Raw genomic sequence first — 23,649 nt, 5'->3', positions numbered from 1 at the left:
GGACGTCTAATTGTCCTCTTAACAACCAGGCTAACAGACCAACTCCTCAAAGCCCTGGCAAGGCAGAGAGTGGAAGGTTGCTAACCCTCCTACAGCTCCTTGGCCTGGCCGCTGAAGGCTGACAGATCCCAGGGCTCCTGGCCTTATCTGCCATCAGTACATCAGAGCCCAGGGAACTCTGCTAGTAACAAGTAAGCCGATCTTTTTTTTTTTTTTTTTTTTGATTGATTGATACTGAAGCCACCTACTCAGCTTTGCCTGAATTTTCAGGACCAACTCATCCCTCCCAGGTCTCTGTAGTGGGGGTTGATTGATTCATCTCACATCCGCTTGCCACTGAGTCCCTTACTTGTTCCTTGTTTAGTACTATTTTTTTCACACTCCTTCCTTATCATGCCTCGTTGTCCCACTCTCATTCTAGGCCGAGACTTTTTAGTTAAATTCAAAGCTTCCGTCACTTTTTCCTGCCTCTCTCAACCAGAGTCCCTTCTGCTCCTCTCTGCTAGTCTAGCCCCTGACCCTTCTCCCCAGTACCTGCTTCCCTCTTCTCTCGTTAACCCAGTGGTGTGGGATACCACCACCCCTTCCGTAGCTGCACACCATAACCCCATCAAAATCCAGTTAATGGACCCCTCCAAATCTCCTAACGTTCCCCAATACCCCATCTCCCTAACCCACCCAAAGGGCCTCCAACCTATTATAAACAAGCTCTACTCATGCGGCCTTCTTAGATCAACACATTCTTCATATAACACCCTCATCCTCCCTGTTAGAAAATCTGATGGCTCATATTGACTCATTCGGGACCTCCAAGCTATCAGTCATACTGCCCTCCCTATTCACCCTGTGGTCCCTAGCCTCTATACACTTCTCTCCCTCATCCCCTCCAACACCACCCACTATACAGCAATGCACCTAAAGGATGCTTTCTTTACCATTCCCTTTCACCCTAATTCCCAAGACCTCTTAGCCTTCACCTGGACTGAGCCTGACACACTTTGGTCACAATAACTCATATGGACTGTCCTCCCTCAAGGTTTCAGAGACAGCCCTCACTTCTTTGGACAAGCTCTAGCCCAAGACCTCACTCTTAAACCTTTCCCCCAGCTGCCTCCTCCAATAAACTGATGATCTCCTTCTTTGCAGCCCCTCCCTAGAGGACTCCCAAACTGACACCCACACCCTTCTAAACTTTCTTGCTAGCAAAGGATGTAGAGTCTCCCTCTCCAAAGCCCAACTGTCTGCCCCAACAGTAACATACTTAGGAGTCCAACTCTCCCTTGGGACCCAAGCCATGACCTCAGCACAAGTGACCTTAATAAACAGCTTGCTTCCTCCTTCCTTAAAAAATGAAATTCTCTCTTTCTTAGGACTGGCAAGTTTCTTTAGAATATGGAATCCCAACTTTGTCCTCCTGGGTCGGGCCCTCTATGAAGCAGCCAAAAGTCCCCTCAATGAACCCCTAAACCCCACACATAACATACTTCCCAGTTTCCGTAAACTCCAAACCACTCTCATCAATGAACCTGCCCTGTCCTTAGCTGACATCTACCAACCCTTCGTTCTCTATACTGCCGAAAAATCGAGGAATAGCTCTCAAGGTCTTAGGGTAACAAAAAGGAAACTTTCCTTCCTTTGCCCCTGTGGCATACCTCTCTAAACAATTAGACAACAGTGTTAAAGCATGACCTGTCTTAGAGCATTAGCAGCAGTAGCTGTTTTAGCTCTGGAAAGCAAAAAACTAACATTTGGCCAAACCACCACCGTCCACAGCCCTCACAACTTAAAGAATCTCCTCTCTTCCTGGGTGCTAAGCTCACTCCTTCCAGAAATCCGTCACCCCTCTTTATAGAAAATCCTGAATTCAGCCTTACCAAAAGTGCCCCCCTCAACCCGGCATCCCTACTCCCCATATCCTCTTCCCCTTCTACTCATTCTTGCACTGACGTTCTGGATTACCTTCAGCCACACTTCCCTAACATCTCCTCTGAGCCTCTCAGTAACCAATATGACCAACTATTCATAGATGGCTCCTCTTCTGGAGCCCCGGGGTCTCCCGAAATTGCTGGGTATGCAGTAGTTACCTTAAACCATGTAATTGAGGTTAAACCCCTACCCCCAGGAACCTCCTCCCAGAAGGCAGAACTCATAGCTCTCACCAGAGCGCTCCAAAAACAAACGGGTCAACATATACACAGACTCCAAGAATTTCTATCACCTTCTTCATTCCCATGCTGCCATCTGGCAAGAGAGAGGATTCCTTACTGCCAAGGGAACCTCTATTACTAACGGCCCCCTTATTTACCAACCCATTCAGGCCACACACCTCCCAACTGAAGCAGGAGTCATACACTGTGGAAGACATCAAACAGGATCAGATAAAATCTCAAGAGGAAATATAAAGGCTGATGGGGCAGCAAAACAAGCATCCCTTTCTTCTATCCCTGCCCCCATCCTCCTTGTCACCCCAGCAGTCTGATCCACATACCCTCCCACCGGAAAGGCTTCGCTACTACAGCAAAGAGCCTCCCTTCAAGGGGACTGGATAATCAAAAATCAAAAGCTCTTTCTTCCCCAAGAGCAAACCTAGGAAATTCTAACATCTTTCACCAATCCTTCCATATTGGTGCATGCCCCGTGTACCTACTCCTTCACCCTTATTTCTCTTCCCCCCATCTATTCACTTCACTAAAGGACATAACCTCAAACTGTCATTTATGCTCTATTACTTCCTCCCAAGGGGCCCTCCACCCTCTCCTCATCCTTACACATAATCTCAGAGGAACACTCCCAGGGGAGGACTGGCAAGTACACTTCACCCACATGCCTCCTGTCAAAAAAACTAATTATCTTCTTACCCTCATAGACACTTTTTCAGGTTGGGTAGAAGCATTTCCTACCCCTTCAGAAAAAGCTGCAAAGTCCCTCAAATTCTCATAACAGAAATCATCCCTAGATTTGATCTTCCTCACTCCATACAATCAGATAATGACCCTATCTTCATCTCTCAAATCACAGAACAAATCTCTCAATCCCTTGGCTTTCAGTAGTGCCTCTATATCCCATACCGGCCCCAGTCATCCAGAAAAGTCGAAAGCGCAAATGGAATTCTCAAAACTCAGTTAAACAAACTCACACTTGAGATAAAAAAACCTTGGACTTCCCTTTTACCCACAGCACAGGCTAGTATCAGAGTAAGTCCAAAGGCCTCCTCTTTCCTCAGTTCATTCAAGTTAATGTATGGACACCCTTTCCTCTTACAAAACAGACCCCCTCGTGACTCTCAATTAGGATACCTCCCCAAATTCTCCATCATCCATCATCGCTTCCATGAGCAAGCTGACCAGGGCCTCCCAAAACCCCACCAAGGCCCCACCGACCAGACACTCCTCCCAGGAGAATATGTCTTCCTAAAAACCCTTACTCCAGTGAGTCTCAAACCAAAGTGGAAAGGCCCTTTCCAAATCCTTCTCACTACCTCCACTGCAACCAAACTTTCAGGACACAACTCTTGGTGCCATTTTTCCAGGTTACAAAAGGCCCCTGCAGCTGACCCACCACTGACTAACCAACCAACTGTTCCCTGCAAATGCTCCAGCACTTCTCTAGGACCAATTCGACTCCGCCTAAAGCCCATCCCAGAAGACCCCACTCTTCCCCCATGTACCATCACAGATAAGTTATCACCCCTTACCATTAAGTATCCAAACCCATATTAATGAAAATCATCTATTACGCTGCCCTTGCAGGAATCATCCTACTTGCTCTACTCTTTGCCATAGAACTATATGCTACCTCACCTCCAGAGTGGAATTTCAGACAAAAAGTTTCAATATCCATAAGCCTCCTAATCCTCCTTATAGCAGGTTTAATAGCCATCAACAGGTAGTTGCCCCCCTAAATGTCTTGTCTTTGCCCATCCGCCGTTTCATCCTCTTCCTTCACTGCATCACAGAAAAAAATCGTGGTCCTACCCAGAACATTCCACCTTCACGTCATTCCTTGATTGGACCACTGATCTTACATGTCAAGGGGATTTACAGGAATTCACTCCAGATGAAGCCGAATTCTTTATCTTTACACTTGCTGTCTGTTTATTCCTTCTTCCCTCCTCCTCACTACTGCTCTGCCTCCAGCACACCATTCAACAGTCACATACGATACTCAATCAAACTAGCCCCTCCCTGGCCAAGGCCTGCTGGTACACCCCTCAGAAACCATATCAAAGGACACCTTCCCAGTTCCCCTCAAAGACTGGATTCTCACCAATATAACTCTCCACCGCCTCTACCAAAGTTTTGGAGGAGTAAATGCACTCAAAAGTTACAAACTCAATCTTACCACACACAATTCAGAATACATGGTTATCTTAGGAGCACTTACCTCAGACTCAGTACTCAGCCAACAAGTATTCCTATGCATAAAATGTGAACTTTTCTCAGGAGTCCCCCTAGACATCCTCTCTTCTAACTTATGCACTGTACTCTAACACGCATTCCCCCGACAGGCATCCAAACAGTAACAGTAACAAACTCCACACAAATTCTCAAAATCTCCAACCCCCGTCAGACCCAAGTCATGGGAAAAACATCTGGATTCTGCAAGAACGGAGAGAGGCCCTGAATACAAATCACAGGGTGGAGCACTTGACTAAATGCCATCCCCACTTCCGAATGCATGGAAATCTCACTGCCTAACACACCCTCAAACAAACTACTTATTGACACAAAACGCTTCTCTCTACACCTAGAAAACTCAACAGTAGGAGCTAGCCAGCTCACCTCAACACACCCCCTTCAACCCCTAACCAGAGTGGCTCTAGCCTCCTCCCTCCACACCTGGTGCACGGAGAACAACATTTTACACCCCATTTTTGCCACACATTTCCAATTCTGCCTCCCTAGCCAAGGTATATTCTTTCTATGTGGCACCTACACCTACCTCTGTCTACCCACCAACTGCACAGGCACCTGTACAGTGGTCTTCCTCAGCCCTAAAATAGACATAGCTCCAGAGAAAACCTACCCCTCCAAACCCTAAATACTCAAATGCCACACTGCAGGCACTGGGCATACAGCTTATGTCACTACTCGTAGACCTAGGCATCACAGTGGCCATAGGCAGAGGAGTAACAGGAATCCCAACCTCCTCTTATTACCATAAAACCACATCAAAAGACCTTTCAGATGGTATAGACAACCTTGCAACTTCTATATCCACCTTACAAGCTCAGCTAGAATCCCAAGCAGCAGTCGTCTTACAAAATCGCAGAGGTCTCAAACTACTGACCGCTGACAAAGGAGGACTCTGCATTTTCCTAGACAAAGAATGCTACTTTTATTTTAACCAGTCAGGCTTAGTTCAAGATGAAGTTAAAAAAAAAAAAAAAAAGTCAAAGATCGAGCCCAAAAGATCAGGGAAAGCAGCTCCTCTTCCTGGCCTTCTTGGCCCTCATGGTCTCTCAGCACCTGGGCCCCTGGCTACTCCCTCACCTTGCACCCGCTATAATCCTTTTTCTTCTACTAATCTTCAGGACTTGCTTAAAATTCCTCTTCACCCAGTTTTTACAGAATCATATCTGAACCTTTGCCCTCAGAACCATACAGAACATGATGTTACTCCAGGAGTATCCACAATTTCAAAACCAAAGCCAACCCCACCTTCCAGAGTTTCCCCTGGCCACTGCCCCCTCTCAGCTTGAAGCAGTCTGATGAAATCAATGCCCCTTCTCTATCATCTATTAAAAGGCTGAGATGTTAGGGTCCACCCAACTGAACTGTTTCCCCCTCCCATAGACCTAAACCCCAAAATTCATAAAGTAAAACCCCCTAACCCAAACCTGCCTGTAGCTGTTTGACCGGAGGCCAGCTGTCCCAGAATGAGGTTAAGACGTCTACCTTTCACCACAGAACTGGCAAAAAAAACATCTCCAGGAAGCGGTCAGACACCTGGTACAAAGGACCACCTCCCCATCTAGCCCTTTTCTTTTTCCTTCACACAGACCCAGTTCTATACCCTATAAAACCTTGCTATAGCCTGTAATTGGGGCTGCCTCCTCTGCTTTTGTCAAGAGGTAGCCTGGAGGACTGACAGTAAATCAGCTTGCCTGAACTTGGGTCTATTGGCCTCATTCCTTTCGCGGCTGTCCGTCCAGTTATCCCTTACATTTTGTATAATGTAAGGAAAAAAAATTGGCTAGATTTTCATTAAGGAAATGAGAATATAGTATTGGTAGCATGTGAATATTTAAACGTCAAGTCTTTATTTCCCTGACTTTATGTCAGTCATTCTATGATTCTGAGTCTATGCTGGGTTGGGAAATTAGAGAACTATTGATGTAGATCTCTGAGTATAACTGTGAAACATGACAATGGTAAAGGTGCTTGAAAGGACACTTTCCAAGCATGGGGCAAAAGATAAAATAGCAGCAGAATATCCTTGTGAGGTTATATTAACGGAATTTTGAACGTGTAAGTAGAGATATAGACCTGTTTTTAGAAACATAAAAAAATTTAATGCAGAATTAAAAACAAGGAACTTTTAGGCCTTAGGGAATTTATTTAGACTTTATTTTCTATATGCACAGTAGATAACAAAATGTGTCAGTTTCTAACAGACAGATTTTGTCACTTTTATGCCTCCCTGTTATCACCTCTGTCAATTTTTTTTCTTTTTTGCTATATTCCCATTATGGAGATATTTTCTTTACCAATATAATCCAAACATATAGGAAAGTGCTTGGAATATAATAGTTGCTTTATAAACGTTGCCGAATACTTGAACAGGTTTTAACAATAACTTTGCATCAGAATTATATCTGCCAGAATATGTAGCATTTCTTGTCTCTTGTCACCATAGAAAATCCTGTCATTAAAAACTGAGATTCTCACCTATCATAAAAGTTATTCTAAATTACATCTTAATGAAACAACAGAGTCAATAGAAAGCAATTGTCTCTAAATGCGTATATTTTGTATTAATAGTATTATTTTATTTCCCTTGGGACATCTTTTAGTTAATACTTAAAAAGGGAACCTCAGCCTTTTAAATTTCTTATCTCCTAGGTACCTAATGCACATTATGTTTTTTTTAAATGCCTCAACCATGTACCTGGATCTTCCAGGTAGTTGCTGCCCTCATAGAACTAGACGACTGGGAAAAATACTGCCCACAAAAGACAATGGCAAAAGACAATGTCCATAATAGCCAAGGAAACTGTAAAGAGCAATCATGGGAAATAGTGCAGTTCTTTGTCTTAAAATACTGAGATCATCAAAGATCACCAGCTTTTTGAGAAAAAAGTAAAAGAACAACAACAAAAAGGAGGATAAACAATATTCAGAGAAAAAAATAATTTAGGGGTTGCCTTAAGAGACCATGAGAGAGATTAAAAAAAGGAAAGCAAAACTTCTGTGTTTAGGTAATTTTCAGAATACATGAAAAGGTGATCTAGAGTAGTTCAATGTGACTCTCCCTTTAGTATACTATTAATAGTTTTTCTAGTAGTTCTCTCTATGATTTCTAGGCTGGTTGGATCTTCTATGTCTTAAGGTTTTTTCTCTTAGTTTATCTATTTTTCAAATAATTGTGCTTTAAGTTACAGATTTTTCTTAACTTTTATCTTACAGTGCTCAATAAATTGCATTCTTGAATATTTAAGAAATCAGATTTCTTTAAACAAAGAACTGTGAAGAATTATTTTTGCTCTCTGGTTGATTTTTCTATTTTATGTAGTTATATTATTGGTTTATGCATGTACTATTTATCCTGGTTTTATTCTAGAAGTTACCTAGGTCTTTTATTTAAAAAAAAAAAAATTATGATTTTTCTGCCTTTAATTAATTATATACCCCTAAGCATCATTTTTAAAATTTATCTTTTTTTACTTAGCTTATTTTGTTTATTTCTCCTATTTCTAGCTACCTTTGATGTTTTGTTAATATATTAAGGGACTGCATGGACTTGCTTTGGTAGCTCTTGAAGGTTTATCCATCTACTATGGATGTTGGTGTTTTGTAAATCATTCTTTCCCCTGAGAAGGAAATCTGAATGCAAATTCTATGTACATAGGTGAGGTGGGTTGACTAGCAAGATTTGGTTTTGTATAGTCAAGAGGTAAGGTGGCTACTAGACTAAAAGGCCCCGACTGTTAAATTGAAAAGGAACTCTATTTCCTAGTACCAGACACCCTTTTTCTCTCACCAGCTTCCACCAACCACACCCCTGCCCTGGCAACCCAAATTCACTCTCTCTGGACTTTAGCCATCTCTCTTCAGTCAAGGATTTGATTTATGTAGACCTTGATCCTGGGGCCTCTAAAAGATTACACATATCACTGGACATGGTGGCTCATGCCTGCAATCCCAGCACATTGGAAGGCCAAGGCAGTTGGATCACTTAAGGTCAGGAGTTCAAGACCTGCCTGGCCAACATGGTGAAACCCCATCTCTACTAAAAATACAAAAATTAGCCAGGCATGGTGGAACCTGCCTGAAATCCCAGTTACTTGGGAGACTGAGGCAGGAGAATCACTTGACCCAGGAGGCAGAGGTTGCAGTGGGTCATGATCGCACCACTGAGCTTTAGCCTGAGCAACAGAGAGAGACTCTGTCTCAAAAACAAAAAAATTATTACATCTGTCAGATTAGCCATCTCCTCAGCTGTAACTCTCCCACACATCTTTGGAATTTTAACTAACTTGACATGTTTAATTTTACAATGTTTCCACTGTTTTTCCTTCTTCAGGAACGCATTCAATTCTCATCTGCTATGAAACCCTATGCTCTAATCGTAGTTTTTGTTTTATTGCTTTTGGACACGTCTATGGTTATTTTAATAACATAATAGGAGAAAGAGAAAACAAATATATATGCTTGGTTAAATAACATTATTATTTTGCGGACCCAGCCATAGAGATAACTGGCAGGAATCATTTTGACAATTATTTAAAAAGGATTGAATAATTTTACATTAGCACACGTAAACTAAAATGTTAATTGTTTAGTTTTTGTAACTCTTAATAAATGTCCAAATACAAAGAAAATAATCAATGTCAGAACAGATGAAGAGAATCAAGAACACTATAAAACTGTAAAATGGAATAAAGTCAAGTAAAGCAGAAAAAAATGCAAAACAGATATCATGATCTAACCCGGCCCTAACTAAAAGAATTAAGGACTAGATTTAAAATGTGTGTTTTCTTTCTGAATATTAAAGATTCTTGTGCACAGAATGAAAAAATAAGTAAGAAATTTCTTATACAATGACATATTCACAAGGTTGAATTTCATGTTTGTATATTGAACTTTACAAAAATATCTTGAAAAATTTCTTGGGGGCCGGGCGCGGTGGCTCAAGCCTGTAATCCCAGCACTTTGGGAGGCCGAGACGGGTGGATCACGAGGTCAGGAGATCGGGACCATCCTGGCTAACACGGTGAAACCCCGTCTCTACTAAGAAATGGGAACAAAAAACTAGCCGGGCGAGGTGGCGGGCGCCTGTAGTCCCAGCTACTCAGGAGGCTGAGGCCAGAGAATGGCGTGAACCCGGGAGGCGGAGCTTGCAGTGAGCAGAGATCCGGCCACTGCACTCCAGCCTGGGCGACAGAGCGAGAATCCGTCTCAAAAAAAAAAAAAAAAAAAAAAAGAAAGAAAAGAAAAATTTCTTGGGAACATTTAATGTGTAACCACTCATCACACATTCATTCATTTTAAAACACAATAAGAAGTTAACAGTTAAGAAAATAAAATTCACCTAAACATATAACAGTAACAATATCATAATATATTTGATGTTTATTAGTCTATTTCCTATTTTAATAAAAATAACTACCTCTTTTTTATATTTTTTGGTTTGTGTTCAGACTTCAAATTATATGTGTTGTTATTTTAAGAAGATTAAGTATGAAGTGTTTGATATGGAATAAAGTATTCAGCATTAGTGTATCTAGGAGTTTACTTAGTAATCAATAAAGTGTTTAGCAGGTAAGAAATCAAGGCAATAAATAAAATAATCTTTAAAAGCAGGTATAGAGTGATGCTAATATAACAATATGGCCAAAGATAAAAGACTATGAGTACTTTTCAATAATTAAGAATAGCCATTAATTTGCTGGCAGGTTTGTAGAGGTCATAAAACTTTAATGCTTTGTACCTTATCCTTGGATTATCAAAACTGGCAACTAATTCTTTTTGATTCTACTTCTATGACAATCAATATCCATATTTATCTTCTAGCTTACTCTCCATGATTCATAGTCCCTATGCAAGTTCAAATAATCACATATTTGTTAATCATCTACTATATGCAAATGAGAAAAAAGAGTATAAAACTGACCTTAGAAAGTTTGGTGTCTAGTGTTTGATACAGAAATAAATCATGAAATTTTAGTGCAGCACCTGTAGTGCCTCAATGTAAGTAAATACAGAGTGCTATAAAATCTCCTAGAAATAGCCCTTCTCAGACTCAAAAAGTTACATAAAGCTTTGGAGCATAGGTGAGACCTGAGCTAATTTCTGCATAGTGATTAGATATTTCCCAGGTTGTGATGTATTTTGTGGAGGCAGGAGTGGGTATAGAGGAAGTAACTGTTAAGAAGTAGAGAGATGAGAGGAAAATGTCCCATTTAGATAAATACATTTAGGTACATTTCATGATGAACATAGACTGTTTCTGAAACTGAGATGGGAGAGAGAAAAGGAGGATCTAGAGAGGTTATATTACACCAACAAATTAATATTTGTCTTGAGAACAATTACAAGCCCAATAAACAAATTTCAAAAATGTAATGGTCATATTTAAATAATCTTTTAAAAGATATTGTGCCTCTATTATCAAGAAAAGTGAAGACAAACTATACTTGAAGGAGGAGTGTCAGCTATGAGACTCTTACTATAAGTCAAGTGAGAGATGATATTGGAATGAAAAAAGTGATGTCATGAGATGGAACAAAAAGACAGACTTGGAAATATCAAAGAAGAGTCAATAAGCCCTAATAATTAATTCAGTACAGTGTAGGAGCGGAGATGGTCACGGGGACTAGATAAAGAAAGAAGAAAAAGTCAAGGATACCTGCACTGGCAAAGCCATTTAGCAAGGCAAACAGGAGAGAAAAGAATTCTGTTTGAACTGGTTGAATTGGAGCTGCCTCTTGGGCATTCAACTGGAGAGTTCTCCCAGAAAATTAATTATATATGTCTGGAACATAAGCATGATCAGGGATGTAAATATAGATCTGGAAAATGGCAACACATAAATGGTAATTGAAAATAATGATAATTTTACCCTGGGAGAATGTGTACAACGAGAACAAAAATACGTTTGTGAAAGAGCCATGAAGAACACCTGCCTTTGTGGGTTAGAGGAAGAAAGAGAGTCAGAAAAGGAGATGGAACAGAGGCAGCCAGAAAGATAGGAGAAAACTCCAGAGGGTGCATGTCATAGAAACCAAAAATGAGAGTGGTAAACTAAATCTAAATTAGTAGAGGTCACCTAAGTAACAATAAATGAAATTTTTCCATAAAATTCATAACCTCCGAATCATCATGCCTTTGGAACTAAATGCTTAAAACAGGATGGTAAGAGGAGAAATCACATTAAAAAGTGTGGCAGAGTCAGGAAGGAGAATTAGAGTTGCCCAGTTTAAACATCTCTTTCAAGTTACCATTACACTGGTCTACTGCTAATTGTATAAATTCAATTACTGTATCCTTTTCTTTGTTTAGGATATTTAATACGCATTTCTTCCTTTCTTTACCCATAGACATCTTGTAAGAATCACTTAAATCCCACATCTTCCTTAGGCTTTGTGATGATTCTGCTCATATTGTGCTTTCTTTTCTGAACTGCTATAAAATTTATCTCTCAATTTGAACACTTAAAGTATCAGTCAGGGTTTGTGACTTTATGTAGCACAATGCAACCCTGTCTTATTTGACCACAAAAAGGAAATCTGTTAAAAAAAATATATAGCTAAGAAGATTGGCATATCAGGATAAGGTAAGAGGATAAAACAAAGGGATTTAAAACAAGGGAATGGAAAGAGTTGCAGCCAACTTCCATCCAGGAAAGATACATCTCACTGACGCTCATTGTCACAGCCTCTATTACCAGCACCTCTTTGCCAGGAAATTTTGATTGATGACACTGCTACAGGTGCCCCTGGAAACATTTCCCCTTCTACCAGTTCTTCAAGCACAGCTCCAAATTTAAAACCTTCTTGGTATCCCTTCCCACCTCGACCTCATATTATTGGTTGAACTCAGATCTCTCACTATATATATGTGTGTATATATACACGTGTATATATACATATATATTTATACAAATATATAAAGAGACTTTATATATACACATATATACATATCTATGTATGTATGTATATGTATAAATATATTTAATTTTCTTGGGGATTGTTCTACAATTCAGTTGTAACAAATGTACCTTAGGTATTACAAATATCAAGGGTGCTATATTTCACCAATGCCAGTAATAGTCTCTAGTTCTCCTATTCTAAGATTTTACAAATAACACCCATATTTAATCAATTGTTAACCAAATCGTTAATTTGGTGGTTATAATAAAGTCACAGACCACAGTTTGCATGGCAAGTTCCTGGGTGAGGGAAATGTGATCTCAATAATTTCTGACTTCTGAAGGAAAGAGCAGGATTCAATGAAAGTGGGTTATGGAATTCTGTTACACAAGCCCTGTTGGGTATCTTGAGGTTTAGACTTGTTTCTTCTAGCTTCTGTTTTTTTTTTCTTGACATTCTGGGATACATGTTCACAACATGCAGGTTTGTTGCATAGGTGTACATGTGCCATGGTGATTTGCTGCACCTATCAACCCATCATTTAGGTTTTAAGTCCCGTATGCATTAGGTATTTGTCCTAATGTTCTACGTCCCCTTGTGCCCCAGGTGCCTACCGGTCCCAGTGGGTGATGTTCCCCTCCCTTTTCCCATGTGTTCTCATTGTTCAACTCCCATTTATGAGTGAGAATATGTGGTGTTTGGCTTTCTGTTCCTGTGTTAGTTTGCTGAGGATGATGGTTTCCAGCTTCATCCATGTCCCTGGAACGGATATGAACTCATTCCTTTTTATGGCTGCATAGTATTCCATGGTGTATATTTGCCACTTTTTATTTATCCAGTCTATCATTGATGGGCATTTAAGTAGGTTACAATTCTTTGCTATTGTAAATAGTGCTGTGATAAACATACGTGTGCACGTGTCTTTATAGTAGAATGATTATAATCCTTTGGTTATATACCCAGTGATGGGATTGAAAAAGGTCTTAGGTTCTAAGGAGCTGAGAAAGAATGTCTAGCATTTTCATCTTCTATACTGGAAGGTCTATTCTACCTCCCACATTATACAATGTTATAGAAAATTTTCGAAAGCAGGATGAGTAACCAAAACAAAAGTCACATTTTTGCCACAATGATTTTTTAATTTTTTTTTTTTTTGAAAAGCACTTTGTTATTGACTAAAGTAGACTGCAAACTCTTTGGACATACTAAATCCTGTCTTATAGTTCTTATCTCTCACTGGACCAAGCACAACTCTTACTGTGGTTAATCACATTGTAACCTACTTCTTTACCCCTTCATGATTTTTTATTCTTCCCTGGGTGGTTTCTCAGTTTCTTCCATTAAGGAATAGGGTATATTTTCCTAATCCTTGGCTTTGGATGCTATCATGTGACTTGTTTTGTCAATAGAATCTGGCTGAAGTAAGTGTGGGCCAGTTGGAAGTCTGGGCTTTAAGAGGCCTTGTACATTCCCCCTGGTGTCTTGTGTTCCTACGCCTTCCATGAAAGTGATATATTTGGATTAAGCCTTGGTTCCAGGTTGGAGAAGAAAGGTACTTGGTGCAGAGACAAGCGGCAGCAGGTAAGCCTCACCCAGATCATCCATTAAAAGTAAATATGAGCTAAATAAATACTTGTTGTATGCTTGTGAGTTTTAGTGGAACTTGTTATGCAAAAGTAAGTAACTGATATACATGTCTGAGAAACTTTTTTATATTAAAACAAAGTCCAAATAAAAATAAAAATATTGAAGGTTTTGAGTTTCTCACAGAACTGAGAGTATACTCTCTTGTGCATGTGTCTGTGTGTATACATACATACATATACATACATACATATATATATACACATACATATATATATACACATACATATATATATACACATACATACATATATATATAAAACATTCCAAAGTCTGGTTTTAAAAGATATTTTGTCTATATTGAGTGTCTCTATCTAGATGTCCCTCTATATCAAAAATTTTAAAGGTTTCCTTTTTATGTGTTATCTTAATCCTACCCAGCTCAACATTGCTGTCACATACTCAGTTGTGAAGGTAACAGCTCAAGGTTATCATTGAATGAGTCAAATGAAAGTAAAAAAGTATCGCGTGTGGACTTCTAGCATTCATCCAGCTATATAAAGGAATAATATTGAATTAAATCACAAGGATCTTTTGCTCAAAGTCACATGAATAAGTCTATACACCCTGCGGAATCCTCTGGGATCCCATATCTTGAGAACTCTTGTACAAAGTGAAAGGGCCCTTTATAAGAAAAACAATGAAGACAAAGGAAGTCTAAATTTAAATCATATTTATTTTCCCTCTATTCATAAAATCTCGTATGTGGTATACCGATATGTGTTCACATGCATATTAACTGTCAATAAATTATCACTGCATTTTTGATAACAATATCAAAAAATAGGTAACAGTGACATCAAGGTAAAATGTACTAAAATACTACATTAAATTAGAAAAATAGTAATGGAAAGATAGAAATGCCAAAGATAAAATGGAATATAGCCATTGTTATGTGTTCAGTTTATTGTAGAAAGATAATGCATTTTATACCCTACATTATATATAATTGGAATTAGGATAGTTATGTACTTAAGATGGCAGGTTGCCTTCCATTATAATCCCCGCCCACTAGAGAAATGACAGATGGGTAATTTCAAGCTTTTAACTGCAGAGAGGGAATGGGCTTATTGCTTCATCTGTCAGGTAAGTCACTTTGCAGTCATCTCCGACTTCATTAAAGCTTTTCAATCTTAGAAGAAATATATTTCAATATGGAAAATAGGTTGTTTGGGGATATTTATGCTTCACCTCTCTCATTGCTTCAGCTGTCCTATGTCAAATTTCTTCTCAGAACTCTTCTACAAAGTCAGTGATAAATTCGGCCATATTCCCGTAAAGTCTCAGAAACAAGATAATTAGATGTGGAACTTCAATCATCTCTCCATATCTAAATATTTTTCTTTCCTCTAGGATGACCCAAAACAAAGTAAAAATTAAATAAATATTTTTCAAATTATCTCTTATTTCATTAACTTACAATAAGTCTTTCCTTTCCTAATATTATAAGGTCGTTTGTACTGTAAGTTCAGGAATAACACACAGACATTCATATTTATAATGTCCTGGTCCTATTTTTACAAGAATATCTGTTTTATTCAAATTACAATGAAACTATAATTAACTATAAAGCACTCCATCTTATTTTTTATATCCTTCACATCTAAAGCACTGGGAAAATAGCAAGTGACTTTAAGTGCTTTCTTAAGGTTGAACCATACTGTATGGATATGATAATAAACAGTAGAATAATATTTAGGTAGAATAAGGAAAAGAAAACTGCAACCATCATATGCCAGAAAACCAATTTATTCCTTTAGCAAATTAAACCACATAAAGATCCTCACAATAGTTTGTTTGTTTGTTTGTTTAAGGAAAATTAATTATGGGTTATGCTTTCAGCCATCAGTTGTTATCTAAGCAGTCTAGTTAGGTGAGAGAATCTTAGCAGGAACAGTTTTATGTATATGTAAATATAGCAAAGCATTATGCAAAATTTGTCAATGAGTGATCTTTATTGGAAGTTTTCAGAGGTAGGTGTGCTATTTAATGCATCACAACTTTTAAACTTACAAAATGGTATTAAAATAATCTAGAGTTTAACTCTTTTTTTTAAATTTTATTTTATTTTACTTTATTTTATTTTTTTTAATTTATTTATTATTATTATACTTTAAGTTGTAGGGTACATGTGCATAACGTGCAGGTTTGTTACATATGTATACTTGTGCCATGTTGGTGTGCTACACCCATGAACTCGTCATTTACATCAGGTATAACTCCCAATGCAATCCCTCCCCCCTCCCCCCTCCCCATGATAGGCCCCGGTGTGTGATGTTCCCCTTCCTGAGTCCAAGTGATCTCATTGTTCAGTTCCCACCTATGAGTGAGAACATGCGGTGTTTGGTTTTCTGTTCTTGTGATAGTTTGCTAAGAATGATGGTTTCCAGCTGCATCCATGTCCCTACAAAGGACCCAAACTCATCCTTTTTTATGGCTGCATAGTATTCCATGGTGTATATGTGCCACATTTTCTTAATCCAATCTGTCACTGATGGACATTTGGGTTGATTCCAAGTCTTTGCTATTGTGAATAGTGCTGCAATAAACATACGTGTGCATGTGTCTTTATAGCAGCATAATTTATAATCCTTTGGGTATATACCCAGTAATGGGATGGCTGGGTCATATGGTACATCTAGTTCTAGATCCTTGAGGAATCGCCATACTGTTTTCCATATTGGTTGAACTAGTTTACAATCCCACCAACAGTGTAAAAGCGTTCCTATTTCTCCACATCCTCTCCAGCACCTGTTGTTTCCTGACTTTTTAATGATTGCCATTCTAACTGGTGTGAGATGGTATCTCATTGTGGTTTTGATTTGCATTTCTCTGATGGCCAGTGATGATGAGCATTTTTTCATGTGTCTGTTGGCTGTATGAATGTCTTCTTTTGAGAACTGTCTGTTCATATCCTTTGCCCACTTTTTGATGGGGTTGTTTGTTTTTTTCTTGTAAATTTGTTTGAGTTCTTTGTAGGTTCTGGATATTAGCCCTTTGTCAGATGAGTAGATTGCAAAAATTTTCTCCCATTCTGTAGGCTGCCTGTTCACACTGATGGTAGTTTCTTTTGCTGTGCAGAAGCTCTTTAGTTTAATGAGATCCCATTTGTCAATTTTGGCTTTTGCTGCTGTTGCTTTTGGTGTTTTAGACATGAAGTCTTTGCCCATGCCTATGTCCTGAATGGTACTACCTAGGTTTTCCGCTAGGATTTTTATGGTATTATGTCTAACATTTAAGTCTCTAATCCATCTTGAATTAATTTTCGTATAAGGAGTAAGGAAAGGATCCAGTTTCAGCTTTCTACTTATGGCTAGCCAATTTTCCCAGCACCATTTATTAAATAGGGAATCATTTCCCCATTTCTTGTTTCACTCAGGTTTGTCAAAGATCAGATGGCTGTAGATGTGTGGTATTATTTCTGAGGACTCTGTTCTGTTCCATTGGTCTATATCTCTGTTTTGGTACCAGTACCATGCTGTTTTGGTTACTGTAGCCTTGTAGTATAGTTTGAAGTCAGGTAGCGTGATTCCTCCAGCTTTGTTCTTTTGACTTAGGATTGTCTTGGAGATGTGGGCTCTTTTTTGGTTCCATATGAACTTTAAAGCAGTTTTTTCCAATTCTGTGAAGAAACTCATTGGTAGCTTGATGGGGATGGCATTGAATCTATAAATTACCTTGGGCAGTATTTCCATTTTCACGATATTGATTCTTCCTATCCATGAGCATGGTATGTTCTTCCATTTGTTTGTGTCCTCTTTGATTTCACTGAGCAGTGGTTTGTAGTTCTCCTTGAAGAGGTCCTTTACATCCCTTGTAAGTTGGATTCCTAGGTATTTTATTCTTTTTGAAGCAATTGTGAATGGAAGTTCATTCCTGATTTGGCTCTCTGTTTGTCTGTTACTGGTGTATATGAATGCTTGTGATTTTTGCACATTAATTTTGTATCCTGAGACTTTGCTGAAGTTGCTTATCAGCTTAAGGAGATTTTGGGCTGAGACAATGGGGTTTTCTAAATATACAATCATGTCATCTGCAAACAGGGACAATTTGACTTCTTCTTTTCCTAACTGAATACCCTTGATTTCTTTCTCTTGCCTGATTGCCCTAGCCAGAACTTCCAACACGATGTTGAATAGGAGTGGTGAGAGAGGGCATCCCTGTCTTGTGCCAGTTTTCAAAGGGAATTTTTCCAGTTTTTGCCCATTCAGTATGATATTGGCTGTGGGTTTGTCATAAACAGCTCTTATTATTTTGAGGTACGTTCCATCAATACCGAATTTATTGAGCGTTTTTAGCATGAAGGGCTGTTGAATTTTGTCAAAAGCCTTTTCTGCATCTATTGAGATAATCATGTGTTTCTTGTCTTTGGTTCTGTTTATATGCTGGATTATGTTTATTGATTTGCGAATGTTGAACCAGCCTTGCATCCTAGGGATGAAGCCCACTTGATCATGGTGGATAAGCTTTTTGATGTGTTGCTGAATCCGGTTTGCCAGTATTTTATTGAGGATTTTTGCATCGATGTTCATCAGGGATATTGGTCTAAAATTCTCTTTTTTAGTTGTGTGTCTGCCAGGCTTTGGTATCAGGATGATGTCGGCCTCATAAAATGAGTTAGGGAGGATTCCCTCTTTTTATATTGATTGGAATAGTTTCAGAAGGAATGGTACCAACTCCTCCTTGAACCTCTGGTAGAATTCAGCTGTGAATCCATCTGGTCCTGGACTTTTTTTGGTTGGTAGGCTATTAATTATTGCCTCAATTTCAGAGCCTGCTATTGGTCTATTCAGGGATTCAACTTCTTCCTGGTTTAGTCTTGGAAGAGTGTAAGTGTCCAGGAAATTATCCGTTTCTTCTAGATTTTCCAGTTTATTTGTGTAGAGGTTTTTATAGTATTCTCTGATGGTAGTTTGTATTTCTGTGGGGTCGGTGGTGATATCCCCTTTATCATTTTTAATTGCGTCGATTTGATTCTTCTCTCTTTTCTTCTTTATTAGTCTTGCTAGTGGTCTGTCAATTTTGTTGATCTTTTCAAAAAACCAACTCCTGGATTCATTGATTTTTTGGAGGGTTTTTTGTGTTTCTATCTCCTTCAGTTGTGCTCTGATCTTAGTTATTTCTTGCCTTCTGCTAGCTTTCGAATGTGTTTGCTCTTGCTTCTCTAGTTCTTTTATTTGTGATGTTAGGGTGTCAATTTTAGATCTTTCCTGCTTTCTCTTGTGGGCATTTAGTGCTATAAATTTCCCTCTACACACTGCTTTAAATGTGTCCCAGAGATTCTGGTATGTTGTATCTTTGTTCTCATTGGTTTCAAAGAACATCTTTATTTCTGCCTTCGTTTCGTTATGTACCCAGTAGTCATTCAAGAGCAGGTTGTTCAGTTTCCATGTAGTTGAGCGGTTTTGATTGAGTTTCTTAGTCCTGAGTTCTAGTTTGATTGCACTGTGGTCTGAGAGACAGTTTGTTATAATTTCTGTTCTTGTACATTTGCTGAAGAGTGATTTACTTCCAATTATGTGGTCAATTTTGGAGTAAGTACGATGTGGTGCTGAGAAGAATGTATATTCTGTTGACTTGGGGTGGAGAGTTCTATAGATGTCTATTAGGTCTGCTTGCTGCAGAGATGAGTTCAATTCCTGGATATCCTTGTTAACTTTCTGTCTCGTTGATCTGTCTAATGTTGACAGTGGAGTGTTGAAGTCTCCCATTATTATTGTATGGGAGTCTAAGTCTCTTTGTAAGTCTCTAAGGACTTGCTTGATGAATCTGGGTGCTCCTGTATTGAGTGCATATATATTTAGGATAGTTAGCTCTTCCTGTTGAATTGATCCCTTTACCATTATGTAATGGCCTTCTTTGTCTCTTTTGATCTTTGATGGTTTAAAGTCTGTTTTATCAGAGACTAGTATTGCAACCCCCGCTTTTTTTTGTTCTCCATTTGCTTGGTAAATCTTCCTCCATCCCTTTATTTTGAGCCTATGTATGTCTCTGCATGTGAGATGGGTCTCCTGAATACAGCAGACTGATGGGTCTTGACTCTTTATCCAGTTTGCCAGTCTGTGTCTTTTAATTGGAGCATTTAGTCCATTTACGTTTAAGGTTAAGATTGTTATGTGTGAACTTGATCCTGCCATTATGATATTAACTGGTTATTTTGCTCGTTAGTTGATGCAGTTTCTTCCTAGCCTCGATGGTCTTTACATTTTGGCATGTTTTTGCAATGGCTGGTACCAGTTGTTCCTTTCCATGTTGAGTGCTTCCTTCAGGGTCTCTTGTAAGGCAGGCCTAGTGGTGACAAAATCTCTAAGCATTTGCTTATCTGTAAAGGATTTTATTTCTCCTTCACTTATGAAACTTAGTTTGGCTGGATATGAAATTCTGGGTTTAAAATTCTTTTCATTGAGGATGATGAATATTGGCCCCCACTCTCTTCTGGCTTGTAGAGTTTCTTCCGAGAGATCTGCTGTTAGTCTGATGGGCTTCCCTTTGTGGGTAACCCGACCCTTCTCTCTGGTTGCCCTTAAGATTTTTTCCTTCATTTCAACTTTGGTGAATCTGGCAATTATGTGTCTTGGAGTTGCTCTTCTCGAGGAGTATCTTTGTGGCATTCTCTGTATTTCCTGGATTTGAATGTTGGCCTGCCCTACTAGGTTGGGGAAATTCTCCTGGATGATATCCTGAAGAGTGTTTTCCAACTTGGTTCCATTTTCCCCCTCACTTTCAGGCACCCCAATCAGACGTAGATTTCGTCTTTTTACATAATCCCATACTTCTTGCAGGCTTTGTTCATTTCTTTTTCTTCTTTTTTCTTTTGGTTTCTCTTCTCGCTTCATTTCATTCATTTGATCCTCAATCGCTGATACTCTTTCTTCCAGATGATCAAGTCGGTTACTGAAACTTGTGCATTTGTCACGTATTTCTCGTGTCATGGTTTTCATCTCTGTCATTTCGTTTATGACCTTCTCTGCATTAATTACTCTAGCCATCAATTCTTCCACTTTTTTTTCAAGATTTTTAGTTTCTTTACGCTGGGTACGTAATTCCTCCTTTAGCTCTGAGAAATTTGATGGACTGAAGCCTTCTTCTCTCATCTCGTCAAAGTCATTCTCCGTCCAGCTTTGATCTGTTGCTGGCGATGAGCTGCGCTCCTTTGCCAGGGGAGATGCACTCTTATTTTTTGAATTTCCAGCTTTTCTGTCCTGCCTTTTCCCCATCTTTGTGGTTTTATCTGCCTCTGGTCTTTGATGATGGTGATGTACTGATGGGGTTTTGGTGTAGGTGTCCTTTCTGTTTGATAGTTTTCCTTCTAACCGTCAGGACCCTCAGCTGTAGGTCTGTTGGAGATTGCTTGAGGTCCACCCCAGACCCTGTTTGCCTGGGTATCAGCAGCAGAGGCTGCAGAAGATAGAATATTGCTGAACAGCGAGTGTACCTGTCTGATTCTTGCTTTGGAAGCTTCCTCTCAGGGGTGTACTCCACCCTGTGAGGTGTGGGGTGTCAGACTGCCCCTAGTGGGGGATGTCTCCCATTTAGGCTACTCAGGGGTCAGGGACTCACTTGAGCAGGGAGTCTGTCCCTTCTCAGTTCTCAACCTCCATGTTGGGAGATCCACTGCTCTCTTCAAAGCTGTCAGACAGAGTCGTTTGCGTCTGCAGAGGCTTCTGCTGTGTTTGTTGTTGTTTACTGTGCCCTGTCCCCAGAGGTGGAGTCTACAGAGACAGGCAGGTTTCCTTGAGGTGCTGTGAGCTCCACCCAGTTCGAGCTTCTCAGAGGCTTTGTTTACCTACTTAAGCCTCAGCAATGGCGGGCGCCCCTCCCCCAGCCTCGCTGCTGCCTTGCCGGTAGATCACAGACTGCTGTGCTAGCAATGAGGGAGGCTCCGTGGGCGTGGGTCCCTCCCGGCCAGGTGTGGGATATGATCTCCTGGTGTGCCTGTTTGCTTAAAGCGCAGTATTGGGGTGGGAGTTACCTGATTTTCCAGGTGTTGTGTGTCTCAGTTCCCCTGGCTAGGAAAAGGGATTCCCTTCCCCCTTGCGCTTACCAGGTGAGGCGATGCCTCGCCCTGCTTCAGCTCTCGCTGGTCGGGCTGCAGCAGCTGACCAGCACCGATCGTCCGGCACTCCCCAGTGAGATGAACCCAGTACCTCAGTTGAAAATGCAGAAATCACTGGTCTTCTGTGTCACTCGCGCTGGGAGTTGGAGACTGGAGCTGTTCCTATTCGGCCATCTTGTTCCGCCCAACCCGAACTGCCACCTTTTTTTTTTTTTTTTTTTTTTTTTTCTGAGAGAGCCTCTCGTATTGCCCAGGCTGGAGTGTATTGCCCATGGCACAATCTTGGCTCACTGCAACATTCACCTCCCAAGTTCGAGTGATTCTCCTGCCTCAGCCTGCCTAGTAGCTGGGATTATGGGTGTTTGCCAAGATGCCTGGCTAATTTTTGTATTTTTAATAGAGATGGTGTTTTACCATGTTGGCCAGGCTGATGTTGAACTCCTGACTTCAGATGATCTGCCTGACATGGCCTCCCAAACTGCTGGGATTACAAGTCTGATCCATCGCGATTTAACCCTTAAATCCTAAGTATAATATGAGTTTACAAGAAATCCATGTTTTCGTTTTTGTATTTTCAGATCTCAAATATAGTATCCTTGTTAAAGTAAACTGCAAATCAAGAAGGCATCTACTCAGCAGAGAATTGGCTCATAAACGTTTACATCGTGATGATCAGAAATGATTAGCATTACTTCCCAGTTTTTATAAATCAGGTAATATTTATTTCAATATTTATTCAATAGAGCTAAACACAGTTGCTTGTTTTTAAGGGTGTGTGTGTGTGTGTGTGTGTGTGTGTGTGTGTGTAAAATTTCACCCAATAAACACTGCATTTCTAGCTTAGAAAATGTAATAACCAGTTGTTTTCTTTCTCTCAGCTAAGACAACACATTTCCTTTTAATTAAAGTCTCAAACATGGCCTGAGTTCACACTAGAATTGCGATGTTTGCTAACTAAATAAATGGATTTGCTGGCATCTAGCATCACAATAGTTTGTAGGTCGACTTCTCTTTTGGCAGAAAATCCCTGGAATTTCAAAACCGTGATTCCTATGTTTAAATGCAAAAGTGCTAGCTAAAATAAAGGGTCAAAATAAGACAGATTAACTTTTATTTCTCCTTCATATTTTAGTTAAAATGATGTGACACACGTTTCCTGTTTTCAGCTGCATTATAGCACATAAAATTTGAAAATAACAGAGCTACACAAAACCAAAGCTGGAGATTTTATATTTTATAAAAATTATTTCAAACCCATATTTTTGTTTCCAAAGTTTTTAATCTATATTCATCATAACAGCTATAATATTTGAATAACTGTTAGAAATAAAATTGTCTTAACAAAAAGAATCTATAGCTTTGTTTTCTATTCTACCCACATTTATTGGCTAATTTCCAATTAATCATAATATTGTTTATTTTTATTTTGTTTCTTCAACTTTTATTTTAAGTTCTGGTGTACATATGCAGGATGTGCAGGTTTGTTATATAGGTAAATGTGTGCCAGGGTAGTTTGCTGCACAGATTAACCCATCACCAAGCTATTAGGCCCAGCATCCATTAGCTATTCTTCTAGATGCTTTCCTTCCCCAGACTCCTCCCAACAGGCCCTAGTGTGTGTTGTTCCCCTGGATGT

Source organism: Macaca mulatta, chromosome 2 (genome assembly GCF_049350105.2).
Source record: "Macaca mulatta isolate MMU2019108-1 chromosome 2, T2T-MMU8v2.0, whole genome shotgun sequence".
Taxonomy (NCBI): domain Eukaryota; kingdom Metazoa; phylum Chordata; class Mammalia; order Primates; family Cercopithecidae; genus Macaca; species Macaca mulatta.
Note: the sequence above shows the minus strand (reverse complement) of the source record.